Genomic DNA, 17,196 nt, shown 5'->3' with positions numbered 1-17,196 from the left:
CGTGGGATTGTTAAGGTTGGAAAAGACCTTTAAGGTCATCAAGTCCAACCATCAGAGGAATGTCCAGCACGTCAACACCTCTTTCTCTAGACCAGGAGGAAAGACCTGAAAACCTCCTTGGGATGATAAAATATTATTTTAAAAATACTTGCTATTGTGCATGTTTTGCCATTATTATTATTGTTATTGTTATTATTGTTATTATTATTACTACTATACTAAATCTCAATATTCCTGGCATAGCTCTTTCCCAGTTTTGACAATTAAACAATCAAAATGAGGGTCATTTGTCCCATATTTTGCCAAGAGAACACTTCCCCCCCCCCCAACATTTTCCTGCACATCCTCACCCTAAATTCCATTTTCCTTCTTTCACCGCTTTGCAGCGGGACAGGGCGAACCTGGAGAGACACAAAAGCAGTTTTTACTGAAACCCTGCTGGTTCAGCCCAGTTCTGAGCCCTCTTCCCTTCCTTCCCCGCTCTCCGTGTCCCCGAGCCAGCGGTTCCACTGTCCGTGCCCTGGAATTGCCTCCCCAGCCCTTTCCCGCCGCTCCCTGGGTTTCCCAGCGGCCTTTTCCCGTCATTTATGCGGATTCCGGTGCCCGGGCTGAGCTGCCGGCGCTGGGACAGAGGCCGGTGACCGGCAGAGGGGGTCAGACCGCCATAAATCTCACAGAGACGCCGGGTTTTGAAGCATTTTAAGCCCTACCATTAATTTTTCTGCAATAATGACCCAGATTTCCCACTCCCAGCCATCCCCTCTGGCCTGAGCCGGGTCACACCTTCCCCACCCCGGGCAGCCAGGGACCAGTTTACCCCCGAGCACAAATTACATCATATATTTCCTGAGCAAGTTTTCATTTTGCCTGCGATTTACGGCATTATTTATGTTACCACTGCATTTAGCCTTTGGAATCAGGAGAGGTTTCAATCCTCTCTCGGTTTTATGGCTTAATACAGAAGTAGCTGGAATGGCTGATAATTAGATATAGTTATATTTTGGATGAGATCCAGGATTACATTGGTATGTGCTGGACAAGGACCTGGAGATAAATTTTCAGGAGGGGCAGTGGGGGTTTGGCACCATTTATACCCCAAGCCAGGGAACATCTGAGCAGTGAATTCATCAGGAATGGATCTCAAAGGAAGATCTCACACTCTGTGGGCAAAATCCCTGGAATGTACATCATTTTCATGGAATATCCCAGGTTGGAAGGGACTTGGAGCAACCTGGGCTAGTGGAAGGTGTCCCTGCCCGTGGCAGGGGGTGGAACTGGATGATTTTAAAGCCCCTTCCAAGCCAAACCATTCCATGATTCAGGGATTTTATGATCCAGGAAAACACACTGGGCCTGAGAGAGCTCCTTCTGCTCCTCCTTCCCTTTCCAAGAAGTTGGTTCTTCCCTTGGGTTTTCTCTCCCAGTCACCCAGAGGATATTTTAAATCCATCTGTCCCTGTCCAGGGCACGTCACTCCCAATGAATCCGTTTCTGTGGGTGTAAAACACAAACTGTTTCAGCCCTGACAGCCAGAGGGTCTGAAGGGATGCTGGAACAGCCTGTGGTGGCTCAGCTTCCTTCAGGAGTGATTCCCAGGGAATAAACCACCCTGAGGTGAACAAAGGAGGGACAGGAGAACACAGGTGGGGTGGTTGTCCTCAACACTCAATGGGTCAGTTGGATTTTAAGGCACAGCAGAATCAATAATCCTACAGGGCAGCACAACACACATCTGGGGTTTAAAATCATCCGAATCCTCATTTTGGGGATCAGTCCTGTGTTTACCAAGTGGAGGTGCTCCTGTTTGGCAGGGGAATGATGGGAGGGGGGAGAGAGCAGAGAAGGGAATGGTGGAGAAAACGTTCCAAAACTGCAGTTGGACAGAATTCCAGCCTGGTTTGGTGGGGCAGCTCAGGAAAACCCGGGGAAGGACACACTGACAGGAAACTTAAAAACGGGGATATTCCAGTTGTGCAGGGGGGAGGTTTGGTCTGAAAATGCAGATATTGCACTCAAGCACGAGGGGAGGGCTGGTCTTTTGGATTATTTTATGAGCACACTGTTTCTGGAGATCCAGCCTGACCCATTCCTGCCGGCCCAGGAGTCCGGGAGTGCCTTTCTCTCCCTGCCCTTGTGCAGCCAGAGGGTGCTTGGTGGGCTAGAACGGCCCGAAACCCGATCGCTGCCGTTTATCACCCTCTTAGCGCTGAATTAAATCCCAGCGAAGAATCGAAGCGTTGTTGTTCCGGCGGCGGCAGGATCGGGTCCCAGAATTACAGCAGTTGTTTTCTCTAAACAGCCATTACCCCCCTCCATTATCCTAACAGGGCTGGTTTCCATCCTCTGCCTCATTTATTCCGCAGCGGCATTATTGGAGTGAATGGGGTCCGGGCCCTGGATATTGGAGGAGCTGTCGGGCCGCTCGTAAATAAGGAGTTGTCAAGGATTTTAATGGAAACCCTGGGAGTGCCGTAAATCTGCGCGGCTCTCCCCGCGTCCCCTCCCTCATTTCCATCACAATATCGCTCCGGTGGGAGCGGGGCTGGCAGCATGTGCCAGGCAGCCGAGATTGGTGGGACGCGGGGGAAGGAGGGGGGAGAAGAAAGCCGGGGACGGGCCGGGGGGGCTCGGAACAGTTGGTGCTGCGGAAGCATCTGCCGGGTGCTGGGATTTGGGAGTCACCTGCTCTGCCCATCCAGGGGGGGAGAACAGAGCCGGGGATGCCCGTGGAATAAAGAGGGGGGTGCTGCGGTTGCCATCCCGGGCTGGGCAGCCGTAAATGTCGCCAAGTGGAGGGGCTTCCTTAGGTTTTAAGTGGCAGAGTGGCCCTGCACAGGGAAGGGGGCTTTCCTCTGCAAGCTGCATTTTTTAACCTTCCCAGCCAACCCAAACCACCTCCGGGGAAAATGTGACGCCGTGTCCCGATGCAAACAGCAGCGATTCTGTTCTCCACCGAATCCGGCCAGAAATTGGGTCATTACAAAGCACACTCCTTAGTCATCTCCCAGATATCTGCAGCCTGCTGGGATCGGGCTGCCAACAGCGCTAAGGCCTTCTAGGAATGAGCTGGAGCTCTCTCACCCACCAGTTCTCCATCAGCTAAATGATATTTTGGGATAGGGGATGACTGGCACAGCCCAGCTTGTGCCCACCCCGCTCCCGAAGCAGATGGGGCCGTGTCAGAGGCCGTGTGGACCCTCTGCCTTCTGAGGCACCAGAGCCCATTAAAATTCGTGTGCAGAGTCAGTTTAGGCTTAAACATAGGCTTGCACCCTGCCTTAGCACATACATTTATGTATTTGTACGTATGTCAATATGAATTAAAAATTACATCAGTGACAAAGCTTCTTCCTGCTGCAGAGTGCCCGGGGCTCAGGGTTTTGTATAATTACCAGTCTGGCACTGAGAGTCTGAACTACAGCAAAGCCATCAGCCACACAGATCCCAAATTAATGGCATTAAATATAGCTCCCTTCACACCACAGCCACACAGATCCCAAATTAATGACATTAAATATAGCTCCCTTCACACCACAGCCTCACATGACCGGCTCTGAAGAACTTGGCCTCGCGAGGTTCTGCCCTAATTAAATATTGCAGGGAAACACTTATGAACAGACATGGAGGAATTCAGCCAAAGCCACTCAGAAAATCTGTGCTGTGATCCAATCCCCCCTCGCCGGGTTTAACCTTCGTTTTGGGAGAAGCCAGAGAGCCAGGATGGAGAGCGAAGGGCCGGCTGCCAGAAGGGATTGATGCCTCGGGACCCCGGGGGGTTTTTAACCCTTCCCAAAGGTTTCCCAGCCTGCAGAGGCTGAGAGGGGGTTCATGGGGCTGTGCCTGTGCTCTGCTGAGCCGGGAGGGACTGGCCAGCGGGAGCAGCTGCTCGGGGGGAGCTGATAACTCGGGGAACTCGGAGAACTCGGGCCCTGAGGCTCCTGCATCTGCACCTCCCGTCCCCCGGTCCCTTCCCTGCTTCCCGGGCTGAGCCTGGAATGTTGCCTGGGCTCTCCTGAGGCCGTTCCCGAGGGGCCCTGGCCCTGATTACGGCGTCTGAATGCAACCTGAACCAAACATGGGAACGGGCAGACAAAGGACGTGGAGGTTTGGAGGCGTTTTTACACTAAATTTGCTTCTGTTTGATAACAATTCGCTGATTTCTAAGCCGTGCAGTGATCCTAATTCCGTTTTTTGATGACAGTTATGGTGGTTTTGAGAGCAGCTGCTGCACAGGTTCTGCTGCACAGCTGAGAGGGCCATATGGATTTTTAATTCCTGGGAGTTATTACTTGGTGGGAGCCGCGTGTGCGAACCCAAGCCTGCCTTAATGGAGTCATTAGGCTTGACAAGCCTTCCTTAAAGAGGGCCATTGTTGGGAGAGATCTGATCCCAAACCCAGGGAAGGTCTGGGAAACAGGCTGGACACTTCATTATATGAAACAGAGAATAGATGTTCCATTTTTTAATTATTTTTTTTTAGGCAGCTCAGGGGGTTTTTACACCTTCAGGAAGTTCATCCTCTGTTAGTATAAGTTAATTTTAATTACCCGTTTTCTGTCCTTTCAGAACTATAAGAAGAAAATATGTTTTGAGGTATTATTGTTGCTTTACACCAGTGGGATTTTTACCAAATCAGACAAAATGGGGACACAAATTTTCCCCTGCTCTTAAATGAAGAAATCCTATAAAAATACTCAGAGTCACGATCTCAACACACATTTGGGAAGAGACAATAACTCTGAAAGAGATATTAAAGCATATTTCTCAGTGAATTCTTCTAAGACAACCCCTAAACATGAGATTGTTGAGCTTTATCCTAAAACAAGGAGACACAAGATTCATCCCTGCAGGATCCTGCATGGAAATTTTCTTTAGTCCCAGAAAAGGCTCCAATCCTTGTATTTACAAGCAGCAGGAAAGGAAAACATTGTGGTTTAATATAAAATTTATATACACGTAGAGATCACTCGAATGCATCGTGCTACAGACAAATCTGAGCAGTTCTCTGGATCTTTAATTTAATTCCGCAGAAAACGTTGGAAAAGCCTCAACCTTACGACACACATCGGGGTTGTAAAACTGGAAATGAGTTCTGTGAAATCCGGCGCTGCTGCCGCGGAGATGGAGTGGGTTGGGCTGGGGGAAAACGGAGCAGGTTGGGTTGGAGGAACCAGCCCCACACCCAGGGACTCCAAAGCTTTGCTGTGTCCGTGTGGGACAGTCAGCTCACAACAGTCAGCTCACAACAGTCAGCTCACAACAGTCAGCTCACAACAATTGACTCACAACAGTCAGCTCACAACAGTCAGCTCACAGCAATTAGCTCACAACAGTCAGCTCACAACAATTAGCTCACAACAGTCAGCTCACAACAGTCAGCTCACAACAGTCAGCTCACAACAATTAGCTCACAACAATTAGCTCACAACAGTTAGCTCACAACAGTCAGCTCACAACAATTAGCTCACAACAATTAGCTCACAACAATTAGCTCACAACAACCTGCTCGTTTTCAGCCATCCCAGGCTGTTTCCATGGCAGCAGGATCTGAATTCCTACAGCTGTTGCAAACCCTGGATGTGGGTGGTGCCGCCCGTGGTGTCGGAGTATCAGACCCGGGAGTTTTGGTGCGTTATTATTTAATTGGGGTGACTTTTGTGCCTTTTTAACGACTGAAGACAAGGTGGCTCTGGGGTCTGTGCCCTGCCATCACCCAGAGTTAGGCAGTGTGGGCAGATCCAGTGCAGAGCAACCTGCAGACTTTGGGATGCTTAAAACTCATTAAAACCAAGCCCAGAAATCCCATCCAAGTAGGTGTGTGGGGGCTCACAAACAAGGAAGGAATATATATAATATATATAATATATATAACATATATAATATATATAATACATATAATATATAATATATATAATACATATTATATAAATATTATATATAGTATATATATTATATATTATATATATTATATATATTATATCTATAATATATTGTATATATATAATATATATAATAAGGTGAGGGGAAGTGAAGGGGCAGGCACTGATCTCTCCTCCTCGGTGCCAGGAGCCAGGGAACGGCTGGAGCTGTGCCAGGGCGGGTTTAAGGCGGATTTTGGGAAAGGTTCCTCCCGACACAGATCCCGATCAGAACCCCCGGGGAGCTCCTCATGAATATTCAAATCTCCGCTCTGTGATTGGCTGCGGCGTTCAAACGAGGCCACGCCTCCCCGGGCTATGGGTGGTCCTACGTGACGTCAGAGCATCCTCTGGTTGCCATGACAACACGTCCCCGCCCCGCGCGCGGCCCAATGAGGCCGCGGTATGTTAATGAGGGGGCGGGGCTGAGGGGGTGGGGGTCGCTGGTCCGGCGGTTTTGGGGTCGGTGGCGAGTCCCGGGGGTGAAGTGCGGGGACGAAACCTTGGGGAAAAGCCCCTCGGGAGCTGAGCTGCAGCTCCAGGTGGGGCTGGGAGGGTGTGGGATCTGCTCCTGGCACAGGGATGGAGCGCTGGGAAGGAGTTTCTGTTCCCTCTTGGATGGGGGAGGCAAAATGATTGGGGTGTGGACGAATTTATGGCACCTCAGGCTGGGCTGGGTGGGAAGGGACCTTAGAGATCAATCAGTGCCACCCCTGCCAAGGGCAGGGGCACCTTCCACCAGCCCAGGGTGCTCCAAGCCCCGTCCAACCTGGCCTTGGACACTTACAGGGATCCAGGGGCAGCCCCAGCTTCTCTGGGCACCCTGTGCCAGCACCCTCAGAGCCAGGAATTCCTCCCTGGCACCCACCCTGACCCTCCTAAAGAACCACCGGACTCCCACTTGCACGGGGGGGTCACAGCATTATCTTAACCCATCGCTTGGCAAACAAAAGCTTTGGTGTCCGTGGGGCTCCTTCTGCAGAGTTTGGCAGCTGCTCCTGGAGTTCCCCCACGGATCCTGGTCCTGGAATTCCCCCACGGATCCCGTGGAGCTGGGACGTGCCACCAGCCATCAATCAGAGCCTTTATTGGCCCCGGAGTGGCCCCTGTTGTTCTAACACTTGCTCCTTGAGAGTCTCCACTCTCCCCGAAGTTCAATCCTGCTGAAGCGCCGGCTCGTGCTCATTACACACATTTCTCTCATAATGACTGAAGTCAGGCAAGGAGTCAAAATTTAATGCCTGTGAGCTCTTGCCAGTGTTTTCTGGAGCCGTGCCTTGAGAGAAGAACATGCAGAACCAGTGTGAGTGGCTCTGTTCCCAACCCAAACAAAGCATTATTCAGAGCTCTGTTCCAGGAATCCTCGTTCTTCGCCGCTCGTTGGAAATATCGACGGGATGGTTGTGCTGCAGAGCTCCCCGAGCAGAGAGGGGCTGGGGCTGGGTGTGCTTGGCCTTGCCAGTAGCTGCCCAGATGATCATGGAAAGCAGATTGCAAATCACGGAATCCAGGGATCATTTGTGTTGGAAAAGCCCTCCAGGATCATGGAGCCCCCCCTGTGCCCGATGCCCCCCCTGTGCCCCAGCCCAGAGCTCTGAGTGACACATCCAGGCCTTCCTGGGACACCCCCAGGGATGTGACTCCCCCACCTCCCTGGGCAGCCCCTTCCAGTGCCTGACAGCCCTTTCCATGGAGAAATCCCTCCTGATGTCCAACCTGACCCTCCCCTGGCCCAGCTTTAAGTTATAATTCTATATATTGAGGGGCAAAACCTTAAGTTACTTTGATTTATTGTTGGACACGCTGTATTTTATGGGCTAAATTTGTTTGCACTGAGATGGAAAGGACCTTAAAGCCCATCCAGTGCCACCCCCTGCCATGGGCAGGGACACCTCCCACTATCCCAGGTTGCTCCAGCCTGGCCTTGGACACTTCCAGGGATGAGGCAGGCACAGCTTCCCTGGGAAATCCACTCCAGCCCCTCCCCACCCTCACAGGGGAGAATTCCCCCCCCCATATATAGATATATAGATATATACACACACACACTTAACTAAATCTCTATTTTATTCTGGTTCTGTTTTTCACGAAGCATTATCGTGAAGTACACACAGACAGTTACAAGAAAAAGAAATTTTGGAAGGAGGGAGAAAAAAGAAAGAAAAGGTCCTAAATGGTGAGATAATCTGTTTTACTTCTTTGTGAAAAGCAGTCGTGGCTCAGCTGCTGGCTGGGAAAGGTTCTGCCGGGCAGTTCTGGATCATTCCAGCACAGAATTAAGTCAACTAATAAGTGGTTGGAGAATGGGACCCGCCTTGGAAAGAGGGTTATCTTCCATTGAAAGTGCTGATTCCTCCGCAGTGATGGAATTGGAATGCTGATGAGATTGCAGCCGAGTGAGATTGAAACTGTTGAGCCTCATTTATTGGGTTCTTTAGAGTAATGGGATCAGTACAGGGCTGATCATATTTAGTGCCATTAAATCTCCTGTGCTTAATTAAGATGCTCTGTACATGGTGCAGTGTGACCGGGGTGGTGGGGGCAGGAGGGGAGGGGGGTGATACCTTCCCAGCCCTGCAGCTTGTTCCTTCATCTGCAGGGTAATGTATTCCTGCAGCTGACAAATTATTCCATTAGCCAAGACCAGAGTTCATTCTGCCAGGCAAAAAGACTCTGGGAGGGGAGAGGGGAAAAAAGAAAGAACATCCCTGAGGTGCTCCCAGAGGGGGTGGTGTTTGCCTGTCCCTGGGCATCTTCATTTGCTTGACTAAGTTCTCAAACATCCCTCTGTGGTTCCACAATTCCCTGCGTGTTTTGCTGTTGGAAAAATCAAGGGAAGGGACTCAGGTGAGTAACAGACACCAAAACTGGGAAGAAAACTCCAGAGAGGGGAGTTTGTTCTCCAGCTGGACAGCTGGATTATTTCCTTTGACATTGTATTTGTTTCACTTTCTGTCTCCAGATGAAGACCTTGTCTGCTTTTCCCACATATAATTTTGTCTGATAAGATGCTCCCATTCTCCAAATTTTCCTTGTAATCTTATATAATCCTGACAGAACAACTCTCCACCTTCCCAGTGTTTGTTATCCCCACCCCCTGGCACAGGCAGCTTTATTTCAGCTCACTTTGGATATTTTCTCCCCATTCCAAGCACTTCTCTTGCCATTTTCCTCGTGTCCTGTCTTTGGGAATAAATCAGCTGCAGTGCTGGGATTGTGCAGCACAGCCCTGACGAGATCCAGGAGTTAAATTGGAAGGGGCTGCCCGGGGAAGCAGTGGGGTCCCATCCCTGGAGGGGTTTAAAAGCCACGTGGATGTGGCACTTGGGGCCGGGGGGGGCCTTGGCAGTGCCGGGGGAACGAGGGACTCGGTGGCCTTAAAGATCTTTTCCAGCCTCAATGATTCCACAGTTCTATAAGTTTCTGCTTTTACGTTTTGCTTCCTAAACCCTTTCCTACGGATTTGGAATAGTTTGAGCAATGGAAGTCTCCAGGCATGAACACAACGATGATGTAAGGAAATAGTGCAGAAACACACCTGTTCAGCCCGGGTTCGTCACCAAAATTTCCAATATTCCACCCTTTCCCCTTTTAATGACAGCCCGGAGAAAGGCAGCTCTGACAGCAGCCAGATGTGGCTGCATAAATCAGCTGTTGCTGCTAAAATAGGGATTGCATCCCACGTTTTTATCCAACACAACCACCAGCTCTGCTCCCCCATCACACCAGGGAGAGCTCTCCTTAAAATACACGGATTTTAGGTTATCTCGACTCACAAATCCAAGCCCCAGCTGCTTGAGGACCCTGATAAAAGTCTCTCCTTGATCCTGCCACATGATCACGTATTAACTGGGGGTTTTGTAAGCATTGTTGTTATCATTATTATTATTATCATAATTATTATCATTATCATTATTGATACCATTAATATTATTGTATTAATATACTACTGAATGTTTAATTTTTTTAATTATTTATTTTCTTTGATTTTCAGCCTGCCGGCTGCCATCCCCCTCTCTCTCCCGACCCACGGGGACAGTTTTTTCCCGGTGTTCCCGGAGCCGGAGGCGGGCTGGCGGCCGGCAGAGGGGGATCGAACCACACGGAATCGGTGGGAAAACGGGAATGCTGCTCCCGGCACCGCCTGCCCGCAGGAACCCGCACCCCTGCGGCCGCTTCCCTGCTCACAGAAGGTTTCAGGCTCATCCCTTACGCCCCGGGGGAGGTTTTGGGTGGTTCTCAGGGCACAAATTCCACTTCTTTCCCCGCTCCCAGCACATCCGAGGTTGGGGTTGACTCCGTGTTCAGCCTCAGGCTGTGATTCCAGACTGTGTTAGCTATTTGTGTCTTTATTTACAATAAACATAAAAGCCATCTGGCGTCGCTCTCCCAACGACAGGCTGGGTAAGAAGGTGTTTTTTCCAGCTTGAGGGACTCGCTCACAGATCCTCGTTGGAACCAGCAGCAAAACTCCAGGTTTCCCGTTCCCTCCGACCTCAGGTGCTGGGATCAAGCTCAGTGCACCCCCTGACCCGGCTCCACACCCCTCTGCCTCCTGTAAGAGGGATTTAACACCCTAATAAACGACACACACCCTTCTGGGCAGCCAAATTGCCCCGAAATTCGGTTTCTGAGCAGTTTAAGGCAAACAGGGAGGGATCTCTCAGGAGGGGCTACAACTCTAATCCAGGCCCAGGACATTGTGAGCACTTGGTCATCCCCTGCAGCAGGTCAGCAAGTGAAAAACACTCAGAGGACTGTATTTATAGTATTTTATTTTCCTGTTTCCTAATTCCTGTCCTCTAAAACCTCAATCTCCTCGTGGAAGTGTGAACTGGCTGGTGGCAGCAGTGGCTGAATATCAAATACAAACAGCCCAGCGTGGCCTTGGTCACAAACAGCTGAAGCTGCAAATAAATCTGCAGACAAAGTAAGAGGAGGAGGCAAAACTGGGAGGAAACATCCATCTGCCCAAGAACTCTCACCTTCCACAATTCCCCTGGGAACAGTGGCCTGCACTCCATGAAAAATGGGGCATTGCCAGGGCTGACTCCACCCCGCAGGAAGCAGCGATGGGAGTTCCTCAGCAGCTGATTTTCTGACTCAGCACTGTGGGCTGGTCACAGATGTGAAGGAAAGGCATCCAAATGCTCCTCATTTTCACTCGGAGGTGATTTAGGAGCGAGGGATTGAAGGCTGCCCAGAGGGGAATCGATTTGCTGGCGGGTGAGACGATCCATCAGCAATATCCAGCGTATGAAATCTGCCTCCCGGGTGATTTATGGGCTGAAGAAGAGCCACGTTTGTCAGGGAGAGCCTTGGCAAGGAGGGCCCTGCCTTGGGCTGCCTTTGCTGTGACCATCGTGTCCTTACCTGGGGGCACTGCAGGACAAATCTCCTGCCAGGCAGAGGATGGTCAGGATGTTCTGGGAGTTGTTTTGGGAGTTGTTCCGTGGTCCCAGCACAGGTTTGATGGGAGGAGAGTCCCGGGGAAGGTCCTGCTTTCCTTCATCCCGTGGTTTCAGCCTCTTCCAAAGAGTCTGTTCTGCAGCCTGAGGGTGGTGGAAGAAGCAGCTGCTCTCAAACAGAAGCAACAGAACCCAGGGCCTCGTCCTGCCCGACTCCCCCCTCGGGTTTGGGTGCTGGTTGTGCCAGCTGGGAGTCCAGCACTTGGAATTCCTTCTGGGGAATCACAGTTTAAAAATGCTGCTTTTATAACAAATATATATTATAAATGTTATTAATAGTAATAACATAATAAAAATAATAAATGTATATAGCTCCTCCTGGCTCTGCATCAAGGGGGACATCCCGGAATATTCGTTTCTCCAGCCTTTCCCTGCTTATCCCAGCGTGGATGGGGAACCTTCGTGGTGCTGTGGGGGTGAATCCATCACCTCTCACCTCCCCACTCTGGAAAAGTGATTTCCACAGAGCCATTATTTTCCTGAGTCGTTTGTTCCAAGAGCAGAACCTCGACAAAGGAGGATCTGTGGCTGCAAAGGGAAACCTCAGTAAAGGAGGATCTGTGGCTGCAAAGGGAAGTTGCTGAGCTGGGCAGTTCTCCCTTGTCCTGTGTCACCGTGGGATAAGGGAAAGGATATTAAACTAAAGAATTGATGTATTTGGGTGTTGAACAGCGAGATCAGAGCAGGTGTTAAAATGGTTGGATTTGTAAATGTGGGCAGGAAACAGCAAATCAGAGCGGCTGCTTTCCAAATAACTGGATTTTTGGAAGTTCTTCAGCGTGGCCTGTGCAGCCCTGACCGGTGAGTAAGGACAGGAGGGGAATCCCTGGGAGTAACTGCACCGGGAATTCACTTTTATTTAACATCTCAAAACAAAGCCGGACATTTCTGACTGCCCCATAATTACGCTTAAAAACCCCCCCCCCCCCCCCGAGCTGTTCCAAAAGTTTAGCTCTTCAAAAGCCCCTAAAACATAATCCTAGAGACTGTTAATACCTCTGAAAAACCAGATTAATGCCATGAAGTGCCCGGATGAGAATCAGACTCCTGAAAAAGCTGCGAAAAAAATGATTAGAGCGACCTCACCTTCTTCTTTGAGCCGAGGGAAAGCAGCCAAGCTTACATTAAATTAATAAAAAAAAAGCTGCTGTCCTCCTGGCCTGGCTGCAAAGCCCATTTTCGATGAGTTTCTGCTCTAACAAGCTGGCTCAGCCTCGTCTCAGTGGCTGTGCTGGTCACTGAGCAGCGTGAGGGGTCTGGAGGGTGCCAGGCACGTAATTGTTTTTACAGCACCGTAAAATGAATCCGACTGAAATTAGTGTCACTCAGCAGAATCACTCGCCTTCCCTTTTTAAATTACTTCGTCTGGGAGTTAATCAAAAAGAAAATGAAGTTTTGGCGCTGCCCTTCAGCTGAGGGCAGGCCCAGGTTCGTGTGTCCTCCCTTCCCTGGGCCGGGCAGGAATGTTTGACAGGCTCTGCTCCTGTCCCTGCTGCTCACCCCGGGGGGCAGAGCAGGGCGGGCAGAGCTTTTCCAGCCCTTCCCACTTCAAAATCCAACTGGCAGGAGGAGGCTGAACCCGTTTTTTCATTGTGAAACAGGAGCTGGGAAAGAGGAGCTGCAGGAAAGGGAGGGGAAAGGGTGTTTCCATGGAGGAGGTCCTGAAGAACAGGACGTTCAATCACTCATTATTATTAATTATTATATTAATTCATCTATTATAAAGCACTGAGACATCCTCCCCCACCTCGGTGCTGCTCAAGCCCGGGAGTTGAGGAGCTGCAAACAGCTCAGAGACACCTTTGTGTCCAAACACCAAACACCATCACCTTGATTCCCCTGATCATCTCCTAAATTATCTCCTGGAGGAGAAAACCCAAACCTCCTTTGTGTCCAAACACCAAACACCAACACCTGATTCCCCTGATCATCTCCTAAATTACCTCCTGGAGGACAAACCCCCAAACCTCCTTTGTGTCCAAACACCAAACACCATCACCTTGATTCCTCTGATCATCTCCTAAATTACCTCCTGGAGAAGAACCCCCAAACCTCCTTTGTGTCCAAACACCAAACACCTTGATTCCCCTGATCATCTCCTAAATTACCTCCTGGAGGAGAAACCCCCAAACCTCCTTCATTCCACCCACTTCTAACTGGAATGTTTTGGAAGCAGTTGCAGCAAATGCCTCTGCCTGGAAGGCTCTCAGGTCTGAGTGTTGCTTTGTTCTGCTCCTCTCTGGAGCAGGTTTATTATTATTGTTCCCTCCTCGTATTTCGTGCTCTCGCAGCTCCCGCTGGCATTTATTGCTGGGGTGTTTTTAGAACAACATCTGGCTGACGAGTTCTATCAATACCAGCTGGGCAGAGCCAGGGGATCCCGAGCCAGAACTGGTCTGTGCAGCAGCACAGTCGGCTGAAGGGCCTGAGAAAGGGGCAGGCTGGGGGGTATTTGGGGTTTCAGAGGTGCCCAATCCCCTCTGCGACAACACAATTGTGCAAAATGAGATTAAAGGGTTTGTCTGCAGGTGAAAACTGCATCACTTCCCACTCAGACTGCTCTCCAGCTGCTGTGGATAATATTCACCCTCTGAAAGCTTCATTTCAAGGGCTGGTGGGACAGCGAGCCTCAGCTTCCATTTTTGCTGCTTCCCTGGAAGAAACGGGAGAGTTTTGGTGCCTTGGGGGTGCAGAGAAGCCCTTCTGACCCAGCTGAGCTGCCAGGGCAGAGCTGCTGGTGGTCAGTCCTCCTCCATCCTCCAAATAGTCGTGAATTAACACCATTTTCACACAGTTCTGTCACAGCCAGGAGCAGCTGTGGGCCAGCACAAGCTTGTGGGTCACCTGCTGCAGGATCAGGGTGGAATTCTCGGGATAAACACCCACAGAACAAATGAAAACACGAGTGTGGCAGCAGGAAACACCCCCCCACTCCCACCCCCAGCTCGGGACAGGGAACAGCAGGAACAAAGCCAGGATAACAGTGGCTGGACACGGCTCGGGAGCCAAAACATTCGCTCAGCACCTTTCAGGGGCTGTAATTCCAACTGGGATAAAGGTGCAAGTCCCTGCTGGGCTGTGTGGAGGAGCTGGTGCTGCTCCCAGGGCACATCCCCTCCGTTGGGAACGTGGGATTGGGATCTTAATTAGTTCCAGTGCCTCTGGGGCAGCATCTTTCACTACAACATATATCTGAAGATTTATGTCCTGGCAGAGCCGGGGAGGGCTGGAGCTGGTGCAGTGCTCTGACTCCTTTCTGCTGGAATTATTCTGCATTTCCCTCCACACAGCAGAGCCAGGAGAGCCCCTGGGGCTGAAATCCCGGGCTGTTAAATCCAAGAGGTGTAGGGATGAGGAGGAGACAGTAGAGATGTTTTTTAGAACATCCAAGATAAAATCCCTTTACCTTCAGGAGACGGTCTGAGGAAAACATCTGAGTGAAAAAGAAGGAACTCAAGCAAAGAGATAATTAAAGTATATATATATATATATAAAGGAAATAAAGCCAGCCAGGAGGAAGCAATATTTACTTCTTCATCTCTCCCCTTAAACAACAACTGGTGGCATTTCTGCCCCGTGCTGGGTGAGGAATGGAAGACATGAAGGTGCTGATGGCAGAGTCACACCCCCTGTGTGAACAGGGGGGCAGAAACAGGGGATTCCAGGAAATCCCACGGCTGGAACCACTGCTCCCAACAGCGTTTGTGGGCCCTGGCACTGCTCAGGGGCTCCAGCCCTGCCCGGGGGCTGTGGGACAGCAGAGGCAGCAGGAGGGTTGTACAGGACGAGGGAGGGAAGGGAACGTTCCTTGGGAACCAGCCGTGCCTGGAGAGGGCTCTGGTGTGGGGAACACGCTGGGGGGGGGGAAAGAGGGGTGAGAGGAGACCCCCTTGTGTGTAACAGAGAGAGAGATTCCAGCTCCAACAATCCAACCACGATTGCTGCATGGAAACAGAGACACTGCTGCCCTGAGAGTGGAAAGGACCTTTCCTTCTTCCCTTCTGGACTTTTATTGGAGGGAGAAGAGATTTGATCCAATGTAAATATTGCTTTATCATAGGAGAGATAGTTAAGATTGTGTATATAATGTATTGCAATATTTATTTCTGTAATAATTGTAATATAATTCCCTTCCCCCCCACATTGAGTCTTGTGTTGTGTTTGGAAAACCCCTCTCACACTGGGGTTGTGGGAGGGGGGCTTGGACTCGGAAATTGGATTTTTAGGGGTCTCAAACCACCACGACGCTGCACGAGGGGGGAGAACCCGCGTCTGCCTCTGCCGGGGGGTGTGAAGGCAGTTGGGAAACGTGGATTATCTGGGAAATGGGAAGGGAAGGGCCAGCCAGGTACGGCCTCCTGCTGGGGGGGTGGGCAGGAGTCTGTTTGTGCCCCAAGCAAAGCGGGGCGGGCGACGCTGGAAGGACATTTGTCACCGCTGGAAGGACATTTGTCACCGGGAATGACCGAGGGGGACTCCTGGAGGGCTTCCCACTGGGGCAGTGAGGAACCCTGGCACGGGGAATCTTTCCTTTCCCTGGATCAGGCTTTGGAAATCTGAGTTATTCCCCAATCAGCAGCAAGGATTGGACTAAAATAAGAAGGCAAAATACAGTCTGAGAGCACCCAAACGCTCCGGAGGGGTTCCTCGGGCTCCCCCGAGCGATGTCCCTGCGGGGAGATGGGACCAGCTCGGGGGGGTTGTGCCCGGACACACCAAACCTGCGGCTCCTCTGGAAACGTTGGCACCGGGGGTTCAATATCCGGACTTCTGAGAACGCCTTAAAACTTAAAAAAAAAATCAGAATTCTGAAAATGGACATTTTTCGAGTGGAAATAACGGTCTGCAGACCCCAAACAGAGCAAAACCACCCGGTGTGAAGGCGCAGGGAGCTGCCTCTGGTGGAATTCTGGGCAGGAGAAATATTCCTGACAGTGGGAACAAGGAAAAATAACCCCGGTGCAGACAGGGATAAACGCTAGGAAAACAAATACCTGGTTTGTGTATAACTTTCCCAGCTCTCTGCAGGTGTGATTTAATTTCCAGTTGGTGATTGTGTTGGAACCTGAGTCATTTTTTTCCCTCCCTATCATTTGATTATTAAGGAAGAAAATGGATTCTCCTCGCTGGAGGACAAGAAGCCGCGGAGGTCGCCTGGAAATCGGGGTGTGAAAAGGTGTAAATGGGTTTGGGAGAGGTTGCTGAAAGCCGCGTTATTCCCTTTCAGGAGGGATTCCAGAGGGAAAATTTGGCGTTTTTCCAAGCAGAGCCGAGGGTCTGTCCCGTTCCTCGCCGGGATCTCAAGGACCCCCCGGACCCCACGGGATAAATCTGCCGGGAAGAAGAAAAAGAGAAGAAAACGAAAGCGAAATAAGACACGATTCAGCCGTGGAGGTGTTCGCCGACAAACCTCCTCTTAAATCGGCGGCTACAACCGATCTGGGGCATTTTGGGGGCTCCTCCAGCCTTGGCTCGACATTAATAAATGGGATAATGGAGGTAAAAAGGAGCAGTTCCTCCGCGGGTGGGAACTCGATGCCTTTGTCAGCGCGGGGGGGAGGAGAGGAGCCGGTTATCGGCGGCACCTTCCCGCCCCGGGGAGGCTTTTTGGGGGGCCGGGGCACCCCCAGAGCCCCGCGGGGGCTGCCGAGGGGAGCCTCGAAATCGGTGACAGCAAAACGGGAGAGGAAAAATCATCCCTTTTCCCGGGACAGCTAAAAAAAAACCAGGTAACGCTGGGTTATTACAGGGAGGAAGGAAAAATCTCCTCTCCCTTCGGGAATTCGGGCATCGCAGGGGCTAAGGGAAAA

The sequence above is a fragment of the Pipra filicauda genome, unplaced genomic scaffold, assembly GCF_003945595.2.
Source record: "Pipra filicauda isolate LSUMZ 115617 unplaced genomic scaffold, ASM394559v2 scaffold524_size386432_pilon, whole genome shotgun sequence".
NCBI lineage: Eukaryota > Metazoa > Chordata > Aves > Passeriformes > Pipridae > Pipra > Pipra filicauda.
This window is presented reverse-complemented; position numbering follows the sequence as displayed.